This window comes from Brassica rapa, chromosome A10, assembly GCF_000309985.2.
Source record: "Brassica rapa cultivar Chiifu-401-42 chromosome A10, CAAS_Brap_v3.01, whole genome shotgun sequence".
Lineage (NCBI taxonomy): Eukaryota > Viridiplantae > Streptophyta > Magnoliopsida > Brassicales > Brassicaceae > Brassica > Brassica rapa.
This window is the reverse complement of record NC_024804.2, coordinates 6,271,594-6,291,045: the sequence shown is the minus strand read 5'-3', so window position 1 is coordinate 6,291,045 and position 19,452 is coordinate 6,271,594.

The window sequence follows — 19,452 nt, the reverse complement described above, 5'->3', positions numbered from 1 at the left end:
GATACGCGGTGACAAAACATGCACACAGCTCGGTCGCTACGTAGCGACCGAGCGTCCATCCCGCTCGGTCGCTACGTAGCGACCGAGCTCGAGCCAAAGCTCGGTCGCTACGTAGCGACCGAGCGTCCGTCCCACTCGGTCGCTACGTAGCGACCGAGCTCTTCCGAAACGTCGATATGACACTAGTCTATGCATTCTTGTCTATCCTTCAATGCTATTTCCCGAAGACCGTAGCGAACTCAGTTCATGTTTTCCGCCATTCTAAATCATCGATCAAACTTTGCGGTAAAAACCGCGGAAAGTCTGTTCTTTATCGAAAGAAGTCGCAATAAACGTTTCGAGTCAGAATACGGCCCAAAGGGACCTAAGACACGACTTGAGGCCCATCTTACGATTTCTTAACCAAAAGCCTGTAAACCGTAGGACGGTTTATGCTTGGTTCGCAAGGGAAGATAAATGTCAAGTTTCCGCGGATAAATACATAATTTTGAAGATAATTACGATGATCGGAAAAAATGAAATATCTCCATTTTATGCTATGACGGCTTAAGGGCAGAAGAGTAATAGCGTAAACTGACCTTGGAGCGAGTATATAAGGAGTCCTAGGCGAGAGGCATGGAGAGACAACTTTTAGATTCAGAATTCTCTGCACTTAGAAACTTTAGGCTTTATTCTCGACAAGTTCGGTTTCTATGACTGGCACTCAATTACTAGACGAACTCGCCCAGGCAGTTTGATCTCTTGTCCAGCTCTATCAATTGAACTACGTTCGGCTTGATCCTCGAAAGGGGTACGTAGGCAGCCTTTAACAAGGTGCGGCCAAAGCTTTCATGATCTCTTGTAATGATCGCAACGCTCTTATGCGAACTCGAAATAAGATCTACTGTTTTCTCTAAACTCGTTTGTTATCTTTTCATGATTTCCGCATATATTTGGTCACTTGTCGTTGGCTTTCGCAGAGATCCGGCACCTTTGGGAAATTAGGGTTTTCCTAGTTTCCCTTTTTTAAACGGAAATCGACAGTGCGAATTTCGGTTCCCTCAGTTTGGCGCTAGAAGGAGGGGGGGTTACGGATTACTCTTACTCATGGCCATAAAACGCTTGATCGAAACGATGTCCGGATATATGAAAGACAAACTCGCAGCAATGGCTGCTCCTATGGTTAACGCTTACGCAAACGTGATACCACTCAAATTACCCTAAGGAGTGTTACTCTCATCAAAAGAGGTTCAGATGTAGTACTTAGGGATCGAATCCACAAGGAGCTAGGGAACAATTAAATCTAGTGTTTATTAATTCTAAAGGTTGTAATGTTTTAAATAAAATAGCAATAGTAACTAGCGAGTAAATGATAAATGTAACTTAGGTTGGAAATGATATTAGATGCAGGGCCACTATTCAGGTGTTGGAGATTATAATTCCTATAGATGCCTAACTGTTGCATGCATGATATGTTAGAGCTCATTCGCGTAACTCAGTGATCAGCTGTCGCATGTATCACTGGTTAACAGACTAGATCTTGTGTCTCACCGGTTAGATGCAGACACAAGAGAGTGTCGATCGATAGTCTATGAAGACGTCGACCGATACACTTTTGCCAACATCGATCGATTGTCAGTTGAGGACATCGATCGACGGGTTCTAGCCAGGCCTATGCGCGAGTATGAAAATGCTCTACTAAGATTCTAAATTGGCGGTTAGCCCTCTCTAGCAATCCTAATATGATAGATATATTTCAGGATGGGATAACAAGGGTGCTTGAATATGCAATCCTATGATTAAGTTCTAGTTAGTTAGGCTAAAACAAGCAATGAATACAAATCTATCATGAATATCACAACAAGGCAGATCTATAGTTTGGGGCTAATCTCACAAACCTATCTGAACCCTGGATCTAACAGTTGAACTACTCAGACATAGCAAAGCAATTCATATCAATAGATAAATAGAAACTCATAGAATAAATGATAAGAAAATGAAACAAGGAGTTCCAATCACAAGTGATCTTCTCTCCAAATGAAACTTGTAACAAAACTAGGTCTAGAAAAGAAAAGCTCTCTCTGCCGTCAAACACTTAGGCAGTATATATTCTACTAGGTTAAAAACTCGTCAGGGCATTTTGGTAATTTGGCTTGGCCTTGGTCTTTAAGTCTGCTGAATCCAAAATGTCGCATCTGGTGTCTCGACATCGATCGATGGTACTTGTGTACATCGATCGATATTAATCTTCATCTGTCGAGGCATTTTCTGATATCGATCGTCAGCACTGATGCGCATCGATCAATTATTCTTCCTCTCGCCGACCTCTAAGTGGTCAGCTCGGGTGAAATGTCATTTATGCTCCAAAATGCTCCAAAGTCATAGCTTTACTCCGAAATGCACCTGAACCTGAAAACATACCTAGAAGAGTAGAAAACATAGATATATATATAGTAAAATAATAATATACCATGGATAAAAATGTGTCAAATCCAAGGTATATCAACTCCCCCAGACTTACCCTTTTGCTTGTCCTCAAGCAAAACATACAGGCAGTCTGTTTGAAAATATTTGGGAACTTAAGATTTTAAAAACATAGAAATCTTTCCTCAACAATTTTGCAACCACATTTAAAAAGTCCTAATCACAAAAGCACACTATGCAATATCCTAGCTTAGCAACCATTTCTAACATAACACAACTCATCAATTCACGTCTGACATCCCCTCTATTGATTTCATTTCTTAGCATAAATATAAAGTGAATGCTTTACCTTGGGAGTATCGATCACAGGATGCAAGGATTTCAGACAGGTATCTGGAGCTGCAGGTAAAAGTTAGTTCCTAGTTTCTCTCTCTCTAAATTTCTCTCTTGAGTCAAAGTCTACTTCCATTGCAGGATCAGTGACCAAGATTGGATAGGCTTCCATGAATCAAAACTTAATGGTGGTTGCCACCAAGTTCTGTTCACTTCTTTTTGACCTTTATCCAAGAGTTCTTTGCGAAAGCGAGCCTTGAAGATTGCCGCCTCCAAGTTCCGTTTCGAACTCTTTTATTTGAGTCTTTATGAATCAAGCCTTAATGGTTTTAGCCACCAAGTCCTGTTCAGACTCATCCTAATTAAACAATAGATCTTACTTATTTTTTTTATTATTATTATTTTTTTTTATATACTCTATGACTAATCTAGAGAGAGAAAATGTGATAAATAATCTAAACCAGGCGTTACCTTCCAGACCTATCTGAAGAATCCGATCCCATGTATACCAAGCCCCAAGACAAGCGGTTATGTCAGGTTTAGTGTTGGAAATCAGCTTTGGTTACTTCATACGGTTCAAGGCAAGTGTGTAGTTGATAGGTTGATCCGCTTTAGCATCTTTAGTGCTATCTGCAATCAATAAATCTAAAATGGTGCTAAAGATTGGTTAGATATTCATGTTTAAACCAATATAAGATTATAGTCCCTATTTTCGATAGCTAAGCATAATTTATTTGAAATTCCTTTTTACGTAAGAATAAAATAAATTATATCATTAAATCTCCCCCCAGACTTAAATTACACTGTTCCAGTGTAACTCAGCTGGAGTTATGATGAAAAGTGTATGATGTACGAAATGTAACAAGTAGGTAAGATACATCTGACCGGATTAAATATCGATCGATGGGTAAGTGTTACATCGGTCGTCGTGTGGTTGCCTATGTCGAACGATGTCGACGTCTCGTCGTCGGTCGATATTCAAGTCCTCCTACTTGGTTCTGCTAAATCTGAAAGAGATAAAACGAAAGAAATTAAATGCTAGCTAATAAAATCAAAGTAAAATACCTAATAGTGGGTTGCCTCCCACTCAGCGCTTGGTTATAGTCATTTACCTTGACTGTGGTAGTGATTGGCTATTGGGTGGAGAAGCAGCTGCTTGTTGGAAAGCAAGCATCCACGTCATCTCTGCGCATTCTGGACCAAGATGCAATGAAACTTCTTGTGGCCTCATCATTTCTTGTCCATTTGTCATCCATCTTCTCAAGTACATTAGAGATATTCTGTAGCCTTTCTTGAATGTTGTCAATGCTGACCTGGTGCCAGCCTATGCTGTCATAGGCGTATGCTGAAAGATCTGTCAGTTCCTTTTGCATTGACTCTACTGTCTTGTGTATCAGCTGCTCGCCGATTGGTATAGACTCGGCGTCGATCGATGCGACTATGTGTTCGTTGGTCGATCTCGGTGAGTTGCCGTCGATCGATTTTGGTGTTGTCCTGTCGATCGATGCTGATATTTGATGTTGAGCTGTGAGTTGCCTCTGAATGGCCTTGACTTCTTTCTGTAGCCATTCTGCGTGGCTGTCTAGTCCCCTGATTTTGTTGTCGAATGGAAAGTAGATGTCATCGCAGCGTTTGTCAAGTCGTTCCTCCATGGTGTCTATAGCAGTGTAGATCTTGGATGTGATCTTGTCAACCTCTGCTGCTGTGTAAGGAAGTAACTCCACATGTTTCTTGCCATCGATCCAGGGTCCTCTTAGCCTGTCGATCGATGCTGATTTTACCTGCAAAAAACTTTGATTAGTAATGTTTTCAATATCCTTTTGGGCATCAAGTAATTGACTAGACAATTTGTTTAAATATGTCATGACTGGTGATATAAAGCGGTCATGCATATCCTCGTAAGTCCTCAGCCTCTCATCCATTGCTGAGACTTTGGCGTCGAGCGATGTGAAGGTGCACATGTCGATCGATGTGGCTGGATGTTGGTCCTTCTTGCGAATGGTGTCCAGATCTTGCTGTAGTAGCTCGATTGTAGTGCTTAGCCAGTCCACGTTGTTGTTGAAAGGGCAGTAAACGTCGTTTATCCTCGTGTCGATGTATGAGACTTTCCATTCATCCCTGTATTATATTGAACATCGCGGTTCTGCAAGGATCTTAGCTGTAGGAAGACTGACGTCGATCGATGTTGCACGTGGTGCGTTGATCGATGCTGAGGTCGTAGCTTCCTTCTCAAGTTGCTGACATAAACTTTCAATTTCTGTCCTCATTTCTGCCATACATCTGAAAAGCTCATTTTAGCCTCTATCCAAAGGCTGATGTGTTTCATCTACCAGTGTTTTGAGCTCCTCTCCCAGTTTCTCCTGGGCTCCACAAATACCAAACACCATTTCATCGATTTCTTCTTTGGTATAAAGTTCTGGTGCCAGTCTTGTGAGTGTGAAGGAAGTGGCATGTTCTGGAAGACAGATGTGGCTCTCTTCAAAAAGAGATGCTCTTTCCAGTATTTCACTGATGTTGTCCTTTGTGACAGGTATCATCTCACCAGCTGCGCTTCGTGCGTGTCCACGCTCATCTCTGTAGACTCCATATTTGTCCCTTTGTTCCCAAGTGAACTTTCTGGCTCCATACATGTCGAAAGCGTGGTTCCCAAATTCATACCGTCTGTCGATCGACGTCGGTTCATCCATATCGATCGACGTTGGTGTTACCCTGTCGATCGATGTCTCCGATGTACCGTCGATCGATGCTTGTCCTTTTGGTTGGCGTGATAGATCTGGGTTGATCTCTGTTGTGGCGACTCCTGCGTGGTTGTTAGAATCTGTTTGAATGACGTCTGGAGTGCCACGTTGCTGTGAGAATAGGTTGTCAGGTCCATTGGCTACTTGAAGGATGTATGCTATGTCCTCTCTGGACACTTGTAAAATCCTTCCATCCATTGCACGTGCGTTGCCATCTGTGTCCCTGAAAATACCAAATTCATCAGGTGTTAGAAAACCGTAATCAATGTTTGCATAATCATTCAATTTAGAAATAGAAAGATTAGGGTTTAGAGTAGGATCGATCGATGTAGATACAATTACATCGATCGATGGCAGTGTAATTTCTGCAGAACTTTTGTTCTTGAGATGATTGCTCTTCATGGATTTTTCTGTTGATGTAGAAGGAAGAGTGTTCATCTTTTTTGCTTGTGTGTTTGCTCTTATGTGTGTAGGTGGTTTCGGAGGTGCAAAACGATTTATATAGGTATCTATAAACCTAGTTGGGGAGGGAATATTCTCCTGCTCCTGGATTTTCGCTGCGATGCGAATATCGATCGATGTTTCTGTGTGGGTGTCGATCGATGTGAGCGGTTGTTTTGCTGGACGAGGGTGGGTATCGACCGATGTGGAGTGCACTTCGGCGATCGATGTTGGAAACGTGTTTGTGAACTTATGTGTTTCAAATCTTTCATCCTGCAAAGACATTTCTATTGCACGTTCTTTCCAATAATCCTCATCGTATTCCTCTGTATGTTCCTCGTTAGATGAAGTAATTACAGTGTCAACTGCAAAACTTTCATGGAAACCACTGTCTGCCCAACTGCCTATGGAATAGTCATCATGTCCTCTCTTTCTTGGAGGTTGGAAGTCAAAGTGGGGGTAACAATGATTAGGTGAAGCAAAATGGTCAACTGGGTGCATTACGTCGAGTGACGTGTTGTTGCGGTCATCGATCACCATCGATACATTAGAATCGATCGATGGAAAGGTTGGGGTGTCGATCGATTCCGAGTACTCTGTTTCGTACTCCGATTCATACTCTGCTCCACAATGGCATGCGCCAATGAAGCCAAATTCTTTCCCATAATCCACAGAATTAATGGATGGGGTCGTAGTGGATGTTTGGGTGTATGAGCGTTAGACACAATTTGTTTTTGTTCATATCACATACAGCTCCTACTGTAGCTTGGAAAGATCTTCCAAGCAGAAGTGAAGAGTTCCAGTTAAGCTCGATGTCTAAGACATGAAAATCTACAGGGACAAGGGCATTACCAATCTGTACCTCCAGATCTCTTATGATGCCTCCTGATCGTTTCTCTGAAAGATCCACGAAGGTGAAGGATTCTGTTGAGGGTTCGATGGTCAAACCAAGCTGGTCTACCATGATCCTAGGGAGGATACTAACTGATGCTCCTGTGTCACACATTGAATGGGGAAATTCAACACCCTTGACTACGCATGGTATTGCAAACTTCCCAGGATCACTCTTCTTCGTCAATGTGATCCTGTGTTTCATCTTCTCTCTGACATGATGAAACATTCTCCTAATGTCCTCCTCAGTTACCTTTGTTTCTCTAAAGAACATCCACAACCGGTGTGTGAAGTAAGCTTCATCAAAAGGTTTTTCGATTGGGATTCTGATGACTCGTTTAGTGAAACCATCCATCTCATTATCGTTAGCTTCCCTCTTAAGGTTTTTAGGAATCTTCTCCTTTCTTTTCCTTAACCTTCTCCCTTCAGATTCTTGTTCTTCTTGAACAGATTCTGGTGAACTATTTAAAGGGTTGGGTTTGGGTTCGGGTAGGTTTGCTAATGGTTTAGGTGGTGGTCTGAGTGCATTGATGTAATCATTATCGATTGAGGGTAACCGCACTCGGTATGTCAGAGGTGCCTGTCGATCGATGGAAGGTGTGTTGTGACGATCGACGTCGGACTCACTCTGTCGATCGATGGTTGGCTCAACCGATCGATCGATTTTTTCATAGAAAGGGGAGGGTGGGTGAGGATGCTTAGCTGCGAATTCTTGTGAGTTAGAATTCGAACCGCATTGCATTCAGTCGAATTGGCACACGACGTCGATCGATGACTGGAGTAATCCGTCCATCAATCTTCATCATGGTCTGTCGATCGATGCGAGTTCAACGACATCGGTCGACACCATTAGGATCCGCCGAGACTCATGGAGCTTTCGATTTTGAAATCTCCTTCCTCAAGCTTTTCATTTCTCACCACTTGCCAGAAATCATCATCTATGATAGCATTTACGTGGTGTTTTCGTTTGTCGGCTCCTGCCTCTCTAGCGAAAGCTTCTTGCCTCTTTATAGTCTCGCCCGTCTGAATTACTTGGGTTTCAAGTTTTCTCACTGTTGGGGTCAAAATCGGTCACGACGGAATCAATGTCTAAAAGTCCGTAAAAATCAGCATTAACATTTTTACGCAAAAGTAATCTTCGTAAAGATATCTTTACAAAGAGCCTTGCGGTAAAATCTTGTTCAAATCTCAATCGAACCACTAAATACTGATTGTCCGTAGGAAAACAGACATGTATCCAATTCGGCCACGGACAAGCTCGAGTACGACAATCGGACCACAGACAAGCTAAGCTTGATCGATACGCGGCGACCAAGCATGCACACAGCCCGGTCGCTACGTAGCAAGCGAGCGTCCGTCCCGCTCGGTCGCTACGTAGCGACCGAGCTCGAGCCAAGCTCGGTCCCTACGTAGCGACCGAGCGATCGTCCCGCTCGGTCGCTACGTAGCGACCGAGCTCGAACCAAAGCTCGGTCGCTACGTAGCGACCGAGCGCTCGTCCCGCTTGGTCGCTACGTAGCGACCGAGCTCGAGTCAAAGCTAGGTCGCTACGTAGCGACCGAGCGATCGTCCCGCTCGGTCGCTACGTAGCGAACGAGCTCGGCCAAGCTCGGTCGCTACGTAGCGACCGAGCGCTCGTCCCGCTCGGTCGCTACGTAGCGACCGAGCTCGAGCCAAAGCTCGGTCGCTACGTAGCGACCGAGCGATCGGCCCGCTCGGTCGCTACGTAGCGACCGAGCCCAAGCCAATGCTCGGTCGCTACATAGCGACCGAGCGCTCGTCCCGCTCGGTCGCTACGTAACGACCGAGCGCTTGTCCCTCGGTCGCTACGAAGCGACTGGGCTCGAGCCAAAATTCGGTCGCTGTGTAGCGATTGAACCTTTCCGAACATCGATACGACACCAGTTCTTGCATTCTCGTCAAACCTTCGAACGCTATCTCCCGAAGACCATAGCAAGCTCAGTCCATGTTTCCCGCCATTCTAATTCATCGATCAAACTTAGCGGATTAGAAACCGCGGAAAACTCGTAGTAAACGTGTCGAGTCGGAAGACGGCCCAAAGGGACCTAAAACACGACTCGAGGCCCATCCTATGATTTTCCTAACCAAAAGCCCGTAAACCACAACATGGTTTACGCTTGGCCCACAAGGAAGGATAAATGTCAAGTTTCCGCGGATAAATACGGAAGTTTTGAAGATAATTGTGAAGATCAGGAAAATGGAATATCTCCATTTTTATGCTATGACGGCTTAAGGGCAGAAGAGTAAAAGCGTAAACCGACCTTGGAGCTAGTATATAAGGAGTCCTAGGCGAGGAGCAAGAAGGGAGAGATAACTTTTTAGATTCGGAATTCTCTGCACTTAGAAACTTTAGGCTTTATTCTCGACAAGTTCGGTTTCTATGACTGGCACTCAATTATTAGACGAACTCGCCCCGGCAGTTTGATCTCTTGTCCAGCTCTATCAATTGAACTACGTTCGGCTTGATCCTCGAAAGGGGTACGTAGGCAGCCTTTAACAAGGTTCAGTCCGAAATCAATCAAAAACCTTTTCTTTATCTATTTCGTCTTTCGTTATCGAGCTGCGACTCAACTAGGTTTGAGCTATTAGGTCGCTAGAACTAAGTAACTCGCTGACAGCCTTTGCGGCCAAAGCTTTCATGATCTCTTGTAATGATCGCAACGCTCTTACGCGGACTCGAAATAAGATCAACTGTTTTCTCTAAACTCATTTGTTATCTTTTGATAATTTCCGCATGTATTTGGTCACTTGTCGTTGGCACTCGCAGAGATCCGGGACCTCTGGGAAATTAGGGTTTTCCTAGTTTCCTTATTTAAACGGAAATCGACAGTGCGAATTTTGGTTCCCACACTCACCTGAGTCCCTAAGGTCTCGATATTGGTGTTCAGATTGTTGTAGGCAGAGTCTATCTTACCATTGAAATCCATAGTGATTTGTTGTTGTCCCAACAGCATTCGATCAAGCATCTCTTCGATCTTGCTTTCCTGAGTCTGGGGTGGTGGATTTTGGTAGTAAGAGTTCGAGTAGCTCTTGCTGTTGTTGAAGGGTTTTTGAAATTGTGAACTTTGGTTACTTCTTTGGCCATTTCCAAAGAAGTTTCTGTTTCCGCCTTGGTTTCCAAATTTTTGGAATCCGGTACCTCCGATGTAGTTCACATCTTTTTCTCCTTCTGTATCTGCTACTTCTCCTTCAGCTGAACAGACTTGCTTCCTAAGAAGCTCGTGCACCACATCTAACTTAGCTCTTACTTCGTCCATCTGTTCCTTCCCGATAGAGGCTACAGACTTCTTCCGTTCAGAGTCAGTGTTTTTGGTGTTGCTGCTGTTAGCAAGGTTTTCGATAAGTCTCACAGCTTCCAACGGATTCCGAGTAGTGAAGTTTCCTTCACTCGCCGTATCAAGAGCCATTTGATACTGTAAGGCGAGACCTCGGAAGAAAGTGCTTAGAAGCTTCACTTCATTAAATCCGTGGTGTGGACAGTCTCGCTGGAAGAACCTATATCTAATCCACACATCTTTGAAAGACTCTTCAGCCTTCTGCGAGAATGTGGAAATTTTGTTCCGAAGTTCTTCAGCGCGCGCCTCATCGAAGAAGTTTCGTAAGAAAGCATTCTTGATGTCGCTCCAGGATGTTAAAGATCCTGTGGGTTGCTACCTAAGCCAGTGCATCGCTTCTCCATTGAGCGTGTATCTGAAGAGCTTGCACTGCAAGTAATCTTCGGGGACTCCTTCCATCCGAATGGCAGCGATTAGATCCTCGAACCGTTCAAATGGTCCATAGGATGCTCGTGCGGTAACCCAGAGTAGGGTATCTGCGACACGAGAGTGTATTATTGAGGCTTCAGCTCGAAATTCTGCTTCTGGATCTCCGGAAGTCGAATAGCTGATCTGTTAGAATAGTACTCATCTGGGCGATTGTAGTCGGCCAGTGGTTTCGATCGAGCGTCCTCATCTACAGGTTGAGCAGCTCCTGTAGCATCAGCATCAGGGATTACAGTTTCCTGAGCATCTATTTTCTGACCTGTTGCATTACGCAGATGACCGGCCTGGTCATACAGGTTTCCATTCTCATCCTGAGTTAGACTAATAATGTTTACCATTTTTGACGACACGGTATCGATCGACGTACGCGGTGTAGTATCGATCGTTGTCGAACGATTGGGATCGATCGACGATGATGGTCTGGTGTTGGTCGACGGTTGGTTGTGCGTATCGATCGACGACGAAGTGGTTGCATCGAGCGATGTGGCATGTTGACCTCTACGGATGGTGCGTTCCAAATGAGCAGGATCGTCTGAGAACAGCAAGTCTTTCTCCTTGTTGCTTCTGGTACCCCTGGGTATGCACCTGAAAAGACAAGAAAAAGAAAGATTATTAGAAAATGGGGTAAAGAAAAGAATAAGAATTAATAAAACTAAATCTAATGGCGATCAAAGCTCCCCGGCAACGGCGCAAAATTTGATACCACTCAAATTACCCTAAGGAGTGTTACTCTCATCAAAAGAGGTTCAGATGTAGTACTTAGGGATCGAATCCACAAGGAGCTAGGGAACAATTAAATCTAGTGTTTATTAATTCTAAAGGTTGTAATGTTTAAATGAAATAGCAATAGTAACAAGCGAGTAAATGATAAATGTAACTTAGGTTGGAAATGATATTAGATGCAGGGCCACTATTCAGGTGTTGGAGATTATAATTCCTATAGATGCCTAACTGTTGCATGCATGATATATTAGAGCTCATTCGCTTAACTCAGTGATCAGCTGTCGCATGTACCACTGGTTAACATACTAGATTTTGTGTCTCACCGGTTAGATGCAGACACAAGAGAGTGTCGATCGATAGTCTATTAAGACGTCGACCGATACACCTTTGCCAACATCGATCGATTGTCAGTTGAGGACATCGATCGACGGGTTCTAGCCAGGCCTATGCGCGAGTATGAAATACCCAACTAAGATTCTAAATTGGCGGTTAGCCCTCTCTAGCAATCCTAATATGATAGATATATTTCAGGATGGGATAACAAGGGTGCTTGAATATGCAATCCTATGATCAAGTTCTAGTTAGCAAGGCTAAAACAAACAATGAATACAAATCTATCATGAATATCACAACAAGGCAGAACTAGAGTTTGGGGCTAATCCCACAAACCTATCTGAACCCTGGATCTAACAGTTGAACTACTCAGACATAGCAAAGCAATTCATATCAATAGATAAACAGAAACTCATAGAATAGATGAAAACAAATAGAAACAAGGAGTTCCAATCACAAGTGATCTTCTCTCCAAATGAAACTTGTAACAAAAGTAGGTCTAGAAAGAAAAGCTCTGTTCTTCCTGCCGTCAAAACACTAGGCAGTATATATTCTACTAGGTTAAAAACTCGTCAGGGCATTTTGGTAATTTGGCTTGGCCTTGGTTTTTAAGTCTGCGGAATCCAAAATGTCGCGTCTGGTGTCCCGACATCGATCGATGGTACTTGTGTACATCGATCGATATTAATCTTCATCTGTCGAGGCATTTCCTGATATCGATCGTCAGCACTGATGCGCATCGATCGATTATTCTTCCTCTCGTCGACCTCTAAGTTGTCAGCACGGGTGAAATGTCCTTTAAGCTCCAAAATGCTCCAAAGTCATAGCTTTACTCCGAAATGCACCTTAACTTGAAAACATACCTAGAAGAGTAGAAAACATATATATATATATATATATATATATAGTAAAATACTTATATACCATGGATAAAAATGGGTCAAATCCAAGGTATATCAATATTCTTAAGGGAAAAGCATAATTTTTTCAGGATATCTTTGTTTCCTTATCCTTCGAGATTCTTTCTGTTTGGGTCGTTGGGATATGGTGGAGCCTTGATCCTTATAAAGCTCCACTTTGCCTCATGATTCAACAAGTGTTTTGTTTTGCTTTTGCTTGTCAATGTAACATGGCTTTGAGAAGATCGAATCTTCGCGACTCCGATAAGGCGCAAACTCGAACTGGTAATGTTAATGCAGAACACATTCGATCTGGAGATGTGAGCGAAGCGCTTACGGAAGTTTTTCGGGAGGAGACCCAACTCCCGAGGGCTTTAACTCAAGAGGTTAAGGATCTCTACGGGTTCGGAGGGACGTGATCGCCCCCCCCCCCCCCCCCCCCCCCGAAGAAAGATAAAACGAATGGTTCGGACCATCGTCTCGGTGTTTCGGGCGAGGCGGCCGTTGCTAAGCCATTTCATTGGAAGTTTTCCCACTCCAAAGATTGTACTATTACGGAAGAACCTAATAGTGTCACTCACTTGGTGAGGCACTTCAAACCTGCTGAGTGTCCACTTCCCTTTTTGCGGAATATGACTAAGCGTGAGACCTACGTGAAGATGGATGTGGCCCACGCTAGGGTTGTTCTTTTTGACACTTGGTCCTTGTTGAATCTTTGGTTTGTTTTGTCTGTGCTGATTTGTTACATTCCAGGCTATGGAGGCTAACAACGAGTTCGCGGCGACTTTGGAAATGCTCCAGCAAGATGTTCCACACTCTGACGAGCTTTACAAGATAAAGAAGATCGTTCGAGAGTCTGAAGCTCTGTTTGAAGATGGCTCAGGATCAGGAGCGAGCAAATGCTGCTCAACTGGCCGATGCCAAGAAATAGGGAATTCAGCCTTCTTCGCTCGAAGCTCGTCTGCGGGTTGTGAGTAATGAGAGGAAATCGACCCTCGAGCAAGTTTCCTTTTTGGAAGCGAAGGTCTAGTCTTCTGCTAATAAGTTTTCTGACGACATTCGTCGCGCAACTTATGACGCCAAAAAGGCTCTGGCGGACAGCTACTTTGACGTGTTGGTATCCCTGAAGGAAAAGTGGGAGAAGAAGAAGGCCGCAACTGATTGTGAAGCTCGTCTCAGTGAGGTTATGGTGAACATAGATCTCTTGAAGGAAATCATGAATAACAATCTTCTGGCTTCGGATGAGTTGTTGCGACTTCGAACAAAGGAGATTGAGCTCGGATCCGAGCTTGATGTAATGGCGGTTTTGGATTTCTCCGTTGGGAAGCTCGATCTGCCTCAGATTTCGGAGGATCTGCCAGAGGATTTCTTTGCTAAGGTTCCCTCTGCGGTGGACGATGTGATGAAGTGCTCGGGTAGTCAGTTCGAAGATGGCGAATTTGGCATTGAAGAGTAGTTTTAGGGTTTTTCTGTTTTTGTTTTCCCTTTTTTGCTTTTTGTTGCTTTATTTATTATTTATAAAGACGGGGTCGTGAGTCCCAGTTTGTTTGCTTTTATTATTTGGTTTTTGTGGGGCCGATCTTTTGGGCCGTGAATTGATTTGTTGTACATACTTTCGTCGAAGGTTTTGTTGCAACAAAAGATTTTGTTAGCTAGTTTTGTTGCGCTCGTTAGCGGAGTTGGCCGCAACCGAAGACTTGATCAGGGTCTCCGTTTCCGGTTGACTCTTACAGTTTTACGATTTGTAGATATAAGAAATCTGATATGCTCGAACTGCGATATCAAAGAGCTATATTTATTAATATGTCGGATTTTGTTTAGTTACAAACTTGCAAAAGAAAAGCAGTTTAATATTTTTGTGCCGTTGTTGCTCGGGTGTTACGACGTGCTTCTTCTGAGTTTTGTGGTTGGAGGGTGACTGGACTCTTGTCGTGAGTTGCCTACGTTCCTTCGTCGAGGGATCAAGTCATAACGTAGTTTGATTATTTTCCCTGAGACAGGGTATGTTGGTCGGTGGTTCGTGTACATGGGTACGTTTGTTGTTGGTTTAGACCGCTCGGCTAGAGGTGCTGCTCGATGTCTTTGAGGCTTGCGAGGTAGCATGTTCTGGAGCTCTTCTGACTTCCTCTGATAGTCTCGACTCCTTTCGGGTTTGGGAATTTCAGGCATTGGTGATATGTCGAAGGAACTGCCTTCATGCTATATACCCAAGGACTCCCAAGGATCACGTTGAACGGGGCTGGACGGTCTATCACGATGAACTCTACGATTTTCCTGATTTCTCCAGCGGTTACTGCGAGTTCGATTAATCCGAGGGAATAGGTGGTTTCTCCTGCGAATCCAATGAATGGTGTTCGTTCTTGTTTTATGAGTGCTTTGGTGAATCCCATTCTTTTGAACGCGTCGTAGAAGAGGACATCGGCCGAGCTTTCGGTGACGATCATTACTCGACATAGTTCGCAGCCGCCGACGTCGAGTCGTATTTCAAGGGCATCGTCATGTGGTTTATCGAGATTTTTGGTCTCGTTTTTGTCAAAGTTGATTTCATAATCGGGGCCTGATAGGGGCTCTCTTATTCCTACACTGTTTTCGGCTCTTCGTTGGTACGCTTTGATCGAGTTGACTGAATTGCAGAACTTGGAGCCTCCCTAAATGAAGTCGATTCGTTTTTTGCCTTTCTAGTGGGTCGGGAGATTCCATCTCTTAGTCAGTGGTGGTCGGTAGTGTCTCTGCCGCCCCCCCCCAGACAGATTTTGATTACGGGTTTGTATTCTGTCTTTTTTCTGAAGTTGTAGGGCAATCGGTTTTCTAATAGCTCGCAAATTTTGGTCATTTTGTTCTTTCATTTGAAGTTGGGGATTTTTCTGCGAGGTGACTCTGTGTCTAGGTTGTAGTCATTGACACTGGGAGGGGGAGTGGCTTCATCGGTTTTTATCAATGTGCGGATTGCTATTGTGATCTCGAAACGAATTTTCCCTTCAGTCTGGCTCTTGATTTCGTCGTTGCGTTGTTGTTAGGCCCCCATGAAATCATGTCGACTCTTTTCTTCGGGGCTGGGGGTGGAGAGCTTGGTGATTCCTGCTCGATCTCCCTGCCTCTTTTGTTTGTTGGGACTTTGGCCTTTCGGTTGGATTTCGGAGTCACTGGCTCTTCTTCTTCTTCTTCGGCTTCTTCGTTGTTTTTCTTATTTTCGTTTTGATTGTGAAGTGCGGCTCGACATTCTTCGGTCGAATGACCCTTGCGATCATGGAAAGCGCAGTATTTGCTGAGGTCTTATGTTGAAGACTTTTGCGGCGAATCATTTATTACATAGGAATGTTTCCCTTTGGTGGTTGGTTCTTTAGGAGTGGCAGGCTTTTTGGTTGTGCTGTTCTTGTTCGCGCTATACTGTTCTTTCAAGGCTGCGACCTCCTCCTTGTGGGTGGCGAAATAAGAGGCTCGGTGTAGGGTGTCATCCAACGAGATAGGTGCTCGTACCGCAAATTCTTCCCTGAATTTGGATGAGAACCAGACGCCATTCTTTAGGGCCGCGAGGGCAACGACTTCGTTCGGATGTGAGATCTTGGCCTTGATTTCTCGGAATTTGTTTATGTACGCTCTTAATGGCTCAAAAGGCGCTTGTTTGAGATTCCAGAGATCTGCTTCGGTAACTCTTGTCTCTATGAAGACTGAGTATTGTTTGAGGAACGTAGATGCCAACTGGGTGAAATTGTCGATTGAATTTTCTTATAATCCTGCGAACCACTCGAGGGAGGCCCCGGTGAGGTTCTCGGCGAAGAAGCGGCAGTAACCTGCTTCTTTTTCGTCGTCGGTGAGGTGTGATCTAGATATTGCTAGACGGAAGGCTCGTACATGCTCCTTTGGGTCTGTGTTTCCGGCGTATTTGGGGAATTTCAGTTTCCCGACGTGATGCAGCCTTACACTGGCGATTTTGTTTGTGAACGGAGTCCTTCTCGTTTCCTCGATGACCATGTCGATATCGGGTGCAGAACTCATTGCCATGTTCACGATCGCATATATCCTTTTGAGTTCGGAATCGTTCCTTTCGATGTAATTCTGAAACGTCCCAGTTTTGCTTGGGATCCCTAAGTCTTCCCTTTGGGGGTCAATGTTGACGGGACCGCTAAGGTCGTGTCTCCGAACTTGTTCGGTTTGGTTATCAAGCCCTGCTTGATGGAAGGTTCTCGTTGCGGATGGAGTTTGATTCTCAGAGATAGAATGGTTCGGTGGTGGGATCCGTGTCCTTGGCTCCCCCTGCCTTTCCGTTGATCCGTTCTGGAATTGGATCGGAGTGCTTTGTGGGCGTTGGAGCCCAGTGTTGATTTCGTCCAATCCACTGTAGCTTAAGCTTCGGTGGGTCATGCCCTGTGGCTGGGGTCATTGTGAATTTTCTCCTCTGTAGCGCCCAGATCGAGCGCTCGAGATCTCTGGAGTATCGAACAGTCTGGTGCTTTGGGGGTTGGACGTCGCTCTTAACGGATCAAGGGGCGTTTGATTTCTTTCTCGAATATTTGCAGCTCTATGCTCTGCGAGTTCTCTTTCAGCTTGGTCCAGTCTGTTAGCAACTGATTGGTTGGCGATCCTTTGATTTTGAATCTCGTCGATTAGAGTTGTCATCATCCCTCGGAGTTCGGTTAGTTCTCCTCGAGTTTAGACTAGAGGAGTCGGCGAAATCGGTCTGGATTGGGATCGGGATAGGTCGTCGGAGGATGGTCTATCACCGGGGCGGTTCCAGACTCGAGGGCCAGCTCGTTCCGAGATTGACGTCTGATTGATCGGAAGAGATCGTTCTTGACTCGAACTCCCGATTGGAGCGATTCGTTGCGTCTGGGCTGTTTCGGTCGCGTCATTGGCTCCCGCTAACCGAGTTGTTGTTATTCCGGTTCTGGAGTCGGGCCAGATAGGATCGATCTCATTGACCCTTGAAGGACCGGTTCCGGTTGTCTGGTTAGGATCCATAGTCGCGCTTAGGAAACTTAGATCGGTTTCTTAGCAAAGATGTTTTTCGTTTATCTTCCCCACAGTCGGTGCCAAAATGTAGAACCTAAAATCTACACTAAGTATTTGATAGTGATCGGGAGTTTGATCTAGGGAAGATAAAAAATATAGGCAACGATATCTTTAGAACACAACGATGTTAACAGTTTACAGTAGGCAAAAATGGACTTTATTGATGAATAGGATCGAATAAAATAAGTTGAACTAGATAGAATTACACAAGTGAGATCGATAAAGGAAAGGATCTAAGAACAGGGAGAAAACAAGGTCGATGTATGTGTGTAGCTCTCTCTAAGGTTTTCAACGTGCCTTCCTCCGTGTTCCTCCTTTTTCTTTTATAGTAAGTCGATCCCGTGATGTTCGTAACGGCTCCGAGATCTCCATCTCTTGTTCCGCGATATCCGCGACCTCGGCAAGACCTCTTCGAACTCGATTATTTAGTGTGGGCTTCAGCTCCCTAAGGCCCATGTCTTTGGTCGCGGCCCGTTAAGGTATTGCCTAAAATTGAGTCCAACACCGGTGGCTTCTGGTAGTAGGAACTTCCAAAATTCATGTTGTTGCTGTAGCTGTTGTTGTAGGGTTTCTGGTACTGTGAATTTTGGTTGAAGTTACTCCTGTTTCCATAGGAGTTTTTGTTTCCACCTTGGTTTCCAGAACCTTGGAATCCTGCTCCACCAATGTAGTTCACTTCTTCTTCTTCTGCTCTACCCTCTACAGCTTCTGCATCTTCAACAAAGCTGACCTGCTTCCTAAGAAGCTTGTGAACACTGTCCAGTTTTGCATTCACCTCATCCATCTGATCATTCCCAAGGATGGTGGCAGATCTCTTCCTCTCAAAATCAGTGTTGTTGGTGATGTTGCTGGATGCTAGGTTTTCAATAACCTTAACTGCCTGTTCTGGATTCCTGTTGTTGAATGTCCGTTGCTGGAAGCATCAAGAGCCATCTGGTACTGCACCGCGACGCCTCTGTAGAAAGTACTGAGCAGTTGTACTTCATTGAATTCATGGTGTGGACAGTCTCTCTGGTAAGACTTAAATCTGATCCAAGAGCCTCTGAATGATTCTGCAGGCTCCTGAGTGAATGTAGCAATCTTGCTCCTCAAGTCTTCAGCACTTGCTTCATCAAAGAAATTGCATAAGAATTCATTCTTGATGTCGTTCTGGGATTTAAGAGATCCTGGTTGTAACTGCTTGAGCCAATGCAGAGCTTCTCCAGAAACTGAGTACCTGAAGAGCTTGCATAACAGGTAGTCCTCAGAGACTCCCTCGACTCTAATAGCAGAAATCAGATCCTCGAACCTCTCCAGATGGTCCATAGGATGCTCGTGGGATAATCCATGGTAGGGTAGCTGTCCCACAAGTGTGTAGTACTGCGTTTTCAACTCAAAATCCCTCTCAATGGTGGGAGGAAGAATGGCTGATCTGTTGGTGTAGTATCAATCTGGAAGGTTGTAATCAACCAACGTTTTGGGTTGCACAGCTTCATCTACAGGTAAGGTAGTACCTGTAGCAGTAACATCAGGCTCAGGGATTGCAACCCCTTGAGCATCTATCCTCTGACCTACTGCATTACGCAGATGACCGTCCTGGTCATGCAGGTCTCCATTGTTGTCACGTACAAGTACCAAAGGCGTAACCATCTCTCGCAGCTCATTATCGATCGATGTCCGAGATGGAATGTCGATCGATGTCGGGTGGATGATGTCGGTCGACAAGTGTTAGGGGATTTTTGTGTAGGCTCCTGGTGAGTAATACAGAGTGTTGCACAAGTTGGTAAACTAGGTAAGTTTATAGGTATTTTGTGAGGATTTAGGAAGGATAATAAAGAGATAAGCTTCAAGAGACTTTTATTAGATAGAGTAAGCAAGAACAAGAGAGGTTACAAAGTATTGAATAAGAACCCTAGTTCT